The following is a 12,232-nucleotide window of genomic DNA, read 5'->3' on the forward strand; positions in this document are numbered from 1 at the left end:
ACTGAACTAGACTTTCTCTCTCTCTCTCTCTCTCTCTCTCTCTCTCTCTCTCTCTCTCTCTTTTTTTTTTTTTTTTTTTAAAGACAGTTGGGATTAAGTGATTTGCCCAAGGTCACACAGCTAGTAAGTGTCAGGTGTTTGGTCTGAGACCAGATTTGAACTGCTCCTAGCTTCAGGGCCAGTGCTCTATCCAGGTCTGACTGTGTCACACTGCCTCTCTCCCTTACTCCTGCCTCCTTTTAACTCCAGTGATTTCCTGTTATCCCTAGGATTAAATATAAACTTTTCTGGCTTTTAAAGTTCTTTGCAAGCCAATAGCTTCCAACTCTTCTAGTCTTCTAGCAAATTACTCCATTCTATTCTACACACATACACTAGTCCTGCAGCACTGATCTGCTTATGGTTTCTCACTTATGATTCCCCATCTTCTGATTCCATGCCTTTGCATTAGCTATCCTTTATTCCTCGAGTGCTTTGCCTGTCCACTTCTTTCTCTTAGAATCTCATTTATTCTTGGCTTTGGCACCATAATGGAGTTTTTTTCTGATCCTTGTAGCTTCTAGTGTCTTATGTATTGGTTGTTTCCCTAGAACACTAGAACATAATCTTCTTGCACATATTTTCAGACTTTTTTGATGTATTAATCAATTTTATTGATTTTTTCCCCTTTAAAATATTATTTGTTATCAAAATGGTTCTCTGGGAGAGAAAATGGGAGGAATATGGGGAGAAATTTTGGTGACGTGAAAAACAAAAGACTGATAAATTTTTGTTTTTTTTTTTTTTTAAAAGAAGTCAGCTTCTTGAAGGCAGGGAATATTTTTGCTTTTCATTTGTATTCCCAGTGCTTAGCACAGTGACTGACCAATACTCCCTTAAAGATTATGTCTGATGGCTGTACCTTCCAGATTCAATTTGGCACACCTAGGACCTTTAACTTTTAGATTTTTATAGTTAAATCTTCAAATCTTGTATGCCTTGTTCTTGGTATAATTTTGTCTTACTGTCTCTCTGCTAAGATCTTCTTTTTTAAATATGAGTTTAATTTTATTTTTTATGAATTTATTTAGTATTTTATTTTCCCCCAATTACATGTAAAATCCACTTCTAATATTTGTTTTTAAAACCTTGAGTTCCAAATTCTCTCCCTTCCTCCCTCCCCACCCCCATCCCTACACTGAGAAGGCAAGCAATTCCATATACATGTAGATCCTTTTCTTTTTTCTTTTTTCTGTCTTTTGGGATACAGACCTAGTAGTGGTATTGTTAGTTCAAAGGTATGCATGGCTTTATAACCCTTTGGGCGTAATTAAATGTGACTTTTAATGTAGCACTAATGCATACTTGAACAGTTTGAACTGTGTAAATAGTGTATGAAACCTCTATCCTCAATAGGGTTCTTATTTCTATGTGGAATTTCCTGTCTTGCAATATCCTGTAAATAAAAACTTAATCACAAGATTGTTCTTCAGCAAGGGGTTTCCTGTCCATATATCTAAATCATATATTCCTTAAAAGATGTAACAACAGAGAGAACTTTGCCCTTCTGGTGTTTAAAATCAAGGACAGAAGGAAAAAAAGGAAGGAAACAAACATTTATGGAGTGCCAGGCACTTTACAAATATTATCTCATTTGATCCTCACAAGAACCCTGGGAGTTTGTTACTGTTGTTATCCTCATTTTACAGTGGAGGAAACTGAGGTAGACAGAGGTGAAATGACTTGCCTAGGGTCACTTGTAAGTGTCTGAGGTTGAATTTGAACTCAGGACTTTGTGATTCAAGGCCCACTTGCCACTATCATGGAGGAGTCTAGCACAGAATCCAATTTGAAGAGAGATTATTTATAAAGAGTAAGCTCCATTGTAGTAACAATTGGTTCAGTGAAGTCTGACTATCCACAGGGATACCTCTCCATCATGCCTTCCCTAAGAAACTCATCACTGGGAAATCTCATCATGCAGGACTGAATCTGCCTGGTAGTCATATCTCACCAGAACTTTCTTTACCTTTGCTTGGACTTTTGGAATGGAGGGCTGGGCCTTGGGCTTCAGCGCTTCTGTTTAAGGAGGTGGGGTCGGGGGCACATCATAGCCTTCTCCCATTCTGTACCACCTACACTGCTTTTGAATTTCTTTAAGCTTCTGCATCATGCCTTCCTTTCCTAGGAAATTCGTCATTGGGAAATCTCATTATCCTGCAAGATTAAATTTTCCTGGTACACTCATTTCATCAGTATCCTCTTCCTCTTTGCTTGGAGGGCAGGACCATGGGTTCCAGGTCCTTTGTTTATGTAGGGTCTCGCCACAGTTTTGAATTGAAAGGAACCTCAAAAACCATATTCTTCAGTCTTCTCACTTGACAGAAAACCTAGGGATGTTTAATTACTTGTCCAAGGTCACAGAGCTTGTAAGTATAAGGAACAGAATTGAAAACCAGTCCTAAGTCATTGTTATATTTGGTAGCAAAGGACCAAAGCATGCATCTCACTGGAAACTTTTTTATAAGTTGATACATTCCTGTTAATAGCTACTCTTTAGTTCTAGCCACACAACCAAATTCTGAATTTGCCTAACTGTGCCATTGTTTAGCTTACATCTCTCCATCTTTTCCCCAAGAAAAGTATGAGAGTGTTTAACAAATGCTTTACTGAATGAACTTAATTTGACAATTTAGAAAACCCATCAGGAAATTAAGAAGTTAGATTGACGTGATCTGTTTTCAGTGTTCAGTAACATGTTCTAGAAGTCTGTCAGTAATTAATTTAATGATAAGTTGGCTTTTCATTTCCATTTTCTTTCCTTTTTGAAAATCAGGACAGGATTTACCCTTTCCTAATACTGCATAGCCTTCCAAATTCTCTGTATTTTTCACTGATTACTGGTAATAACTCAGCAATCATATCTGCCTCTTCACCAATTTAGAATGTAGTTTCTTTGAGCTAGGTGACTTGAACTCTTCAATGTTCACTTAACTCCTTTTTTTACTCCAGGCATCAATCCTCACTAACTGTCCTTTTATTTTTATTCTGTTCTTTTTATTGAGAGACCATTTTCATAGGCGTTTAATTGGGGATTTTAAATTTGTTCTTTTTCTAGTTTCTTTAGTTGCATGCCCAACTCATTGATCTGCTCTTTTCTCTATTTTGTTGATGTAAGAATTTAGAGAAGTAAAATTTCCCCTAAATACTGCTCTGACTGCATTCCATAAATTTTGGTATGTTGTGTCATTGCTGTCATTCTCTTTATTGAAATAATTGTTTCTGTGATTTGTTCTTTGACCCACTCATTCTTCAGGATTAGATTGTTTAGTTTCCAATTAATTTTTAGTCTATCTTTCCACTAACCTTTATTGAATGTAGTTTTTATTGCATTATGATCTGAAAAGGATACATATAATATTTCTGCCTTTGATTTTAATACATGGTCAATTTTTATATAGATGCCATGAGAAAAAGGTATATTCTTTTCTATCTCCATTCAGTTTTCTCCAGAGATCTATCATATTTAAAATTCTGTTCACCTCCTCAACTTTTTATTTATTTTGTGGTTGGATTTATCTAGTGCTGAGAGGGGAAAGTTGAAGTCCCCCACTATATAGTTTTACTATTTCCCCCTTTAGCTCACTTAGCTTCTTTTTTAAGAATTTGGATGATATACTACATGGAGTGTTTATGTTTAGTATTGATATTACTTTATTGTCTGTGGTACCTTTTAGCAAGATGTAATTTCCATTCTTATTCCTGTTAATTAGATCTATTTTTGCTTTTTCTTTGTCTGAGATTATGGTCCTTTTTTTTACTTCAGCTGAAGCATAATATATTTTGCTTGTTTCTTTGTGTTTTCTCACTGCTTCAAGTGTGTTTCTTATAAACAACATATTCTAGAATTCTGGTTTTTAATCTACTCTACTATTTGCTTCCATATTATGGGCCAGTTCATCCCATTCACATTCACAGTTTTCATTACTAATTGTATTCCCTCCATCCTGTTTTCTCCTGTTGATCCTTCTCTCTTTGTCAATATATACTACTAAGTGCACTAGTAGTGATACAGTTCTAAAGAGTTACATGTGTCATATTCATGTGTAGGGATGCTAACAGTTTAGACTTAAAGAATCTCTTGGGTTTTTCCCTTTCCTTTTTACACTTCTCGTGAGTCAGGTGTTTGAAAATCATTTTTTTTTTTTTTTGTTCAGCTCTGGTCTTTTCATCAGGAAACCTTGAAAGTCCTCTATTTCATTGATTGACCATTTTTTTCCCCCTCAAGAATTATCCCCAGTTTTCCTGATAGGTGATTCTTGGTTGTAGTCCAAGCTCCTTTGTTTTACAGAAAATAATTCCATATTCTCAGATCCTTTGATGTAGGAGCTGCCAAATCCTGTGTAATACTTACTGTAGGGGCAGCTAGGTGGCGCAGTGGATTGAGCACCGGCCCTGAAGTCAGGAGGACCTGAGTTCAAATCTGGCCTCAGACCAAACACTTGATACGTTCTAGCTGTGTGACCCTGGGCAGGTCACTTGACCCCAATTGCCTTAAAAAAAAATACTGTACCTCTAATTGTTTTTTTGTTTGTTTGTTTTTCTGACTGCTTGCAATATTTTCTCCCTGCTTTGGGAGTTCTGGCATTTGGCTGTAATGTTCTTGGGAATTTTCATTTTCGGATCTCTTTCGTGAGATGATCAGTGGATTCTTTTAATGTCTATTTTACCCTCTGGTTCTAGGATTTCAGGGTGGTTTACTTTGATAATATCTTGAAGTATTATATCCAGATCCTTTTTTTGATCATGACTTTCAGGTAATCTAATAATTACATTTTCTTTTATTTTTTCATTATTTTGATTTTGTTTTATTGATTCTTGAGGTTTCATGGAGTCATTAGCTTCCTCTTGTCCAGTTCTAATTTTTAAGAAATTATATTCTTCAGTTAGCTGTTTTGCCTCCTTTTCCATTTGGCCAATTCTACTTTTTTTTTTTTGTTTTGTTTTTCTTTTTTTTTTAATAAATTCATTTATTTTTAGTTTTCAGCATTTATTTCCACACGATTTTGAGTTCCAAATTTTCACCCCATCTCCCCCCTCCCCCCAGCTCAAGATGGCATGCATTCTGAATACCCCTTCCCTTAGTCTGCCCTCCCTTCTATTTCTCCCCCCTTCTCTTATCCCTTTCCCCTTCTGTTTTCCTGTAGGGCAGGATAGATTTCTGTACCCCATTTCCTGTAATTCTTATTTCCCAGTTGCATGTGAAAACATTTTTTTTAAACATGTGTTTTTAAAACTTTGGGTTCCAAATTTTCTCCCTTCCTCCCTCCCCACTCACCCTCATTGAAAAGGCAAGCAATTCAATATGGGTTATACATATGGAGTTATGCAAAACACTTCCATAGTAGACATGCTGTGAAAAACTAACTCTCTTTCCCATAATCCTATCCTGCCACCCCCCCATTTATTCTATTCTTTCTTTTGATCCTGTCCCTTCTGATTACCCCCTTTCCCAATTTGCCCTCCACTCTATCATCTCCCTGCTCTCTTGTCGTCCCCCCCATTTTCCTGTAGGGTAAGACAGATTTCCATACCCAATTGAGTGTGTACGTTATTCCCTCCTTAAGTCAAATCCTATAAGGTTGAGTTTCACTCATTCCCTCTTACTTTCGCCTGTTTCCCCTCCACTCTAAGAGCCGTTTCTTTTCTGTTTTTTGTGAGATAATTTACCCTGTTCTACCTCTCCCTTTCTCCTTCTCCTAGTATAATGCTCTCTCACCCCTTAATTTGATTCTCCAGATATCACCCCTTCATCTTCAACTCACCCTGTGCCCTGTATCTATCTACCTATATACATACATGTAATTTTTTCCTTCCAACTGCTCTAAAGAGACAAAGGTCTCATGAGTTATAAATATCATCTTTCCATGCAGGAATGTAAACAGTTCAACATTAATAAGTCTCTTATGATTTCTCTTTCCTGTTTACCTCTTCACGTTCCACTTGAGTCTTGTATTTGAAAGGCAAATTTTCTATTCAACTCTGGTCTTTTCAAAAAGAAGGCTTGAAAGTCCTCAATTTCACAGAATTATCATTTTTTTCCCCTGAAGGATTATACTCAGTTTTGCTGGGTGGGTGATTCTTGGTTGTAATCCTATCTCCTTTGCCCTCTGGAATATTATATTCCATTCTCTGCGGTCCCTTAATGTAGAAGCTGCTAAATCTTGTGTTATCCTGATTGTGTTTCCACAATACTTGAATTGTTTCTTTCTGACTGCTTCTAATATTTTTCTCCTTCACCTGGGAAGTCTGGAATTTGGCTACAGTAGCCCTTGGAGTTTTCCTTTGGGGATCTCTTTCAGGAGGATATCAGTATATTCTTTCAATTTCTATTTTGCCCTCTGGTTCTAAAATGTCAGGGCAGTTTTTCTTGAGTTTCCTTTAGCAAGCTGTTGACTTGTTTTTCATGATTTTCTTGCATCTCTGTCATTTCTTTTCCCAGTTTTTCCTGTACTTCTCTTACTTGCTTCTCAAAATCCCTTCTGAGCTCTTCCAAGGCCTGGGACTGATTCATATTTTTCTAGGAGGCTTTGGATGTAGGAGCTTTGACTTTGTTGTCTTCTTCTGGTTGTATGTTTTGATCTTCTTTGTCACCAAAGTAAGATAATATAGTCTGACTCTTTTTGGGAGGTTTGCTCATGATCCCAGCCAATTAGTTGAGTTTTAAACTCTTAAGGTAAGAGTCTGCTTCCAATGTGGAGAATGTACTGTCTCACGCTTCAGGAGGTTGTACAGCTGTTTTCAGAGCTACTTCTAGGGACCTGTAAATTTTCAGTTCTTCCAAGGTGGTATGATAAGGAGTGAGGTGTTTCCTCTTTGCAGCCGCAACAAGCTCCACCACTCCAGCACTCCTCCTCTCCCCAGGACCACCACTTAGAACTGTGACCCAGATCCAAGTATGGGCAAAGCAAGAGATTCCAAATGCCTCAGCACTGGCAAAGAGATCCCTGCAATGTCCCTCTGATCATCCACTTGATTCTCCCTCAGTCTGTGAGCCGGAAGCTCAGGAGGCTGCTGCTGCCCCGGACTTGCGACTGAGACCTAGCTTCTCTCTCACCACAGTCACATACTTTTCCCACTGACCTTCCAAGTTGTCTTTGGTATTCATTGGTTGAGAAGTCTGGAAACCGCCACAGCTGCCCAGGATTCAGTCCTCAGAGGCCTGCTCTAGGTTCGCTGTGGCCTGCACGCCCATGCCGAATTGCGCTCCTCTCCCAGCCTAGTGCAATATACCTTTCCAATCAACCATCCAGGTTGTCTACGGCTGGAAATTTGTTTCACTCTGTCTTTTTGTGAGTTCTGCTGCTTTAGAATTTGTTTAGAGCCATTTTTTTTAGGTATTTGGAGGGGTTTGGGGGAGAGCTCAAGCGAGTCACTGCTTTCACTCCGCCATCTTGGCTCCACCCCCCACCTGTTCCCAATTCTACTTTTTAAGAAATTGTTTTCTTCAGTATAATTTTATATATCTTTTTCCATTTTTTTGGTGGTTCTTTTAACAAGTTGCCTCTTTTTTCATGATTTTCTTGCATAATTTTAGTTTCTTTTTCTAATTTTTCTCCTACTTCCCTGATTTTTGAAGTCCTTTTTGAACTTTTCCAGTTCTTTTTGGGCCTGAGTGCAAGTCTCATTTTAGTTTGAGGCTTTGAATGTAGGTGTTTTAATATTATTGACCTCTTCTGAGTTTGTTTTGATCTTGTCACCATGATAACTTTATATAATCATGTTCTGTTTTTTGCTCATCTTTTCGAGCACATTTTTGTTGAAGTTGAGCTCTGCTCCTAGGGTAGAGGGGGCATTGTCCCAACCTTCTTGTGCTAGGGACTGCAGGTTCTGGCTGCTAGCCTGCTGTTGTGTAGGGACTACAGGGGCTTTAGAGCCAGGAGTGCTTGGCATCTTGCCTAGAGTTGCCCTGGGGCCCTTAATTGGAGGAGGGGGGGGCTGGAGGTGGGGACCTTGGGAGAGGGTGCCTGGTATTATATCTCACCTGTGGTGGGGCCTGGTCCTAGCCTGGGGCCAGGCCATTTGCCTGGTGTTGTGCTGCAGATACAGGGGTAAGGGGCTTGGCCTTTTGCTTGGTACTATGCTGGTGCCTGCTGGAGGGTCCTGGTGCTGTACTGGGGCTTGGGGGGTGGGGGAGGGGTCCTGGTTGCTTGCTTGCTGCTCCATTTTGGCTTGTAGAGAAGGAGGACTGGTTTTGGTCACTGACCTTCACTGGAGCTTAGTGCCTCCTCCTGGCTTCTTGAGGCAGTGTTTGCTGCTGGCTCGCCAGGGCATTGCCTACCTTAGACTGTGCTGCTTTTTTACACAAGTGAGACAGTCCTTTCATGCCTTCCTTCAAAGTTGTCTTGGACTGGAAATTTATTTCACCCAGTTTTTTTGGTTGGTTCTACCTTTCCAGAATTTATTTTGAGGTACTATTTTATAGTTGATGGAAGTGAATTTGGGAGAGTTCAGGCCATTTCCTGCTTATTCTCCTACCTTGACTCCCAGAAATCTTGAAAATTATATTTTAAAACATCTTTCGATAATTATAATTCAATATAGTTCTTTTCTTTGTAATCCTATGCATTTTATGCATTTGAAATATTATTCTGAGAAGGGACCAATAAATAATAATAATTATTATTCTGAAGTCTTTATCAGATTGCCAAAAGTTATGATTATTATTATTCCACAATTATTCCTTATTATTCCACAATAACTATTTAAGAACCTTTGCTCTTGATCCTATGTTATTTGATATGTACATATTAAATATTGTATTTTATATATGGTTCCTTCAAGCACATTTCATTGTGCAATCCCTACAATGCTGGCAAAAAGTGCCTGGAGGGAGAACTAAGACTTGGATACCCGGGAAGCTTTGATTTTATGAAGATTACAGAGGACAAGAGAGAGACCAGACAAAAAGAGGTGGAAATGTGTGTGTGTGTCTCTGTGTATTACCAAATAATATGTATTTATAATATATAATAATACATATTGAATTATGCATAATAGATAATAATGTTATATATATAACCAAATAAAAGCAGGAGAGAGGAATCAATAAACAGAATTCTAAAGAGAAAGTGGTAACAAAGGAGAAGAGGAGATTAGAGATGAGGGGAAGATAGCCAGTGGGAACAGGACCACTTTATTTTATTTTTTAATTTTTTTTATTTTTAGGCAGTTGGGGTTAAGTGACTTGTCCAGGGTCACACAACTAGTCAAGTGTTTGACCTGAGGCCGGCTTTGAACTCAGGTCCTCCTGATTTCAGGGCTGGTGCTCAATCCACCGCACCACCTAGCTGCCCCCAAGACCACTTTAAAAAAACATACTATAGTACTAATGTAGGATGCTAGTATTATGTTTACAGCAGAAGAAAAATAGTTTGAAAAAACCCAATTTTAGAGATAGATATAGGAAAACATGAACCGCTTATAACTTTAAACGTGAATGAATCAAGCAACCCGGTAACACTTAAGAATGACAGATTGGATAAGAAAACAAAACCCTGTAATGTGATGCTTATAAGAAACACATAAAAAAAGACAACAAAAAAACCCAGAAAATAAAACTGAGGGGGGGATGGAAGGGTTTTTTTTTTTTTTTAAATTACGATGCGTCAAGTGAATCCGAAAAAGAGTTGCCCTCATAGTATCAGAGTCATACTGTCAGACAAAGCAAAACATTCACAACATAAAAAGTGATAGATAAGGAAACTGAATCATACTGATATATTCATAGACAACAAACATCAGTAATAAACTTAGATGTTCCAAATGCTTTAGCATCCACATTCATAAAAGAAATATTATCAGGGCTTCAAGAAGCCATAGATTTGTAACTCAGTAGTGACAGGAAACTCCATTATTCCTCTTTTAGTTTTGAATAGGTCTAACAGAAAGATAAACAAAAAGAGAAATATGGAACTGAATAAATTTCCAAAGAAATCAGAGATAAAATACATATGGAGTCTTTTAAAGGAGACAGCAATAGAGTATGCATATTTCTCTGCCACGTGGAACTTTTAACAAAATTATAAAATGTTTTACCAAAATTGTAGTAGGGCACAGTTATCAACAAATGTAAAAAGGCAGAAGTAGTCTTTTTACAAACCATCATGAAATGGAAATAGAAATTGGTTCGGGGACCAAAAAGAAGCTATAGACCCAACTGGCCCGCTCTCATTGATTCTAAAAGATTATTATGGGCTGGGCATTTGGCAGCCTTTGGTCTCATTTTATAGATCTGGAAGGCCTCAGCTCAAATGTTATTGGCGAAGTGGTCAGAACATCACATGGGGTTAACTGTAATTTGTGAGTCTTGGCCAACCCTTTTAAAAGCAGACTTTATGGGTTGAAGCTTTTAATGAAAATGAACATATTTTGAATGGTTTTAATCTCTTTTGAAATATGCTTTGCAAAAAATTCCTGAGCTGCTAAAGCAAAATTTTGTTTGATAGAGCAGTATTATTTATTACAGTTATTCACTAGGTAGCAGTGAAGGTCTCTGAGAGAGGAAAATCACAGGTGTTTCTTAGGAGGATTTATCTGGTGAAAGTGGTCAGGAAACATAAGAGGTGAAAGAAAATAGGGGGTGTTGGCTATAATTCAAGCTTGGGGAAAGTCAGGGTCTCAACTCTGGTGGCAGTAAAAAGAAGCAAAAGATGTGAGAGCCAATTCCAATGAAAAACCCAGAAGACTGGAACAATTGATTGGATGTGGGATGGAAAGCAAAGAAGATGTCACAATAGCTCAAGTTTCCCACCTGAGTTATAGAGTGAGAGGATGAATAATGGGTGGGGAACCTGCAGCCTCAAGGCCTCATATGGCCCTCTAGGTCCCCAGGTGAGGCTGTTTGAATCCAAACTTCACAGAACAAATCCCCTTAATAAAAAGTATTTGTTCTGTGAAATGTGGACTCCATCAAAAGACCGCACAGAAAGACCTAGAAAGCTACATATGGCCTCAAGGTCTCAGGTCCCTGGCCCCCCCCCCCCCCAGGATATACCATTAATAAAGGAAGTCAAAAGAAGGAACTAGTTTTGAGGACAAAGTGATAATCCGTCAAATGGGACTTTCTACCAAAAATCATTCAAAATATAATATTCTTCTTCTCTCAGACACCTTCATTGCTACCTAGTGAATAAAATGCAAACTCTGAACTGCTTATATGAGGCCATTTAAAATTGATTTTTAGTTTTAGATTTTTTTAAAAAATATTTTTAATGTTTATTTTTTAGAAATTTTGAGTTGCAAATTCTCTCCTTCCATCTAGCCCTTGTCCTACCAATTGAGAAGGAAAGCAGTGTATCAGTTATACATGTTAAAGTTGTACAAAACATTTTCCATGTTAGCCATGTTGTTAAAAAAAACAGCAAGAAAAATAAAGTGAAGAAATTCTATTTCAATCTGTACTCTGAGTTCTTAAGTTCTCTAGAGGTAAATAACATTTTTCGTCATAGGTCCTTTGCAATTGTCTGGGATCATTGTATTGATTGGAATAGCCAAGTCTTTCACAGTTGATCATCATTATGGTACTGCTGTTGCTTTGTACAGTGATCTCTTGGTTTTGCTCATTTCACTTTGCATCAGTTCTTCCCAGGTTTTTTTTGAAACTATCCATCATTTTTTATAGCACAATAGTATTCTATCACATTGATATGCCATAACTTGTTCTGCCATTCTCCAGTTGATGGGCATCCCCTCAAGCTGCTATTGTTTGCCACCATAAAAAGAGCTGCTATAAATAGTTTTGTATGTAGAGGTCCTTTTCCTTTGATTTTTTTGAGATTCAGATTTTGTGATAGTAGTGGGTCAAAAGATGTGCACAGTTTGATTGCCTTCTGGGCATAGTTCTCTCTCCAGAATGATTGGACCAGTTCACAACTCCACTAACAATGCATTAGTGTCCCTATTTTTCCATATCTTCTCCAACATTGTCTTTTTGCTTATCTGTCATGTTAGCCAATTTGATAGGTGTGAGTTGGTATCTCAGAGTTATTTTGATTTTCATTTCTCTAATCAGTAGTGATTTAGAACTTTTTTTTTATGTGCCTGTTTATATCTTTTTTTTTTTTAATTCTAAAAACTGGCCTGTTCACATCCTTTTACCAATTGGGGAATGACTCTTAATTTTTATAAATGTGGCTCATTTGAGAAATGAGGATTTTATCAGAGACACTTGAGGTAAAATTTTTCCCACAGT

The 12,232-nt window shown here is 37.8% G+C and overlaps 1 protein-coding gene across 1 annotated transcript in view; it reads left to right on the forward strand.

The window, feature by feature from the left end:
* MAN2A1 (mannosidase alpha class 2A member 1) overlaps positions 1 to 12,232 on the forward strand; it is a 200,723-nt gene that overhangs the window by 58,336 nt on the left and 130,155 nt on the right. The gene's annotated exons all lie outside the window — the stretch shown is intronic.

The sequence above is a fragment of the Vombatus ursinus genome, unplaced genomic scaffold, assembly GCF_900497805.2.
Source record: "Vombatus ursinus unplaced genomic scaffold, bare-nosed wombat genome assembly UNPS02014792.1, whole genome shotgun sequence".
Classification (NCBI taxonomy): Eukaryota; Metazoa; Chordata; class Mammalia; order Diprotodontia; family Vombatidae; genus Vombatus; species Vombatus ursinus.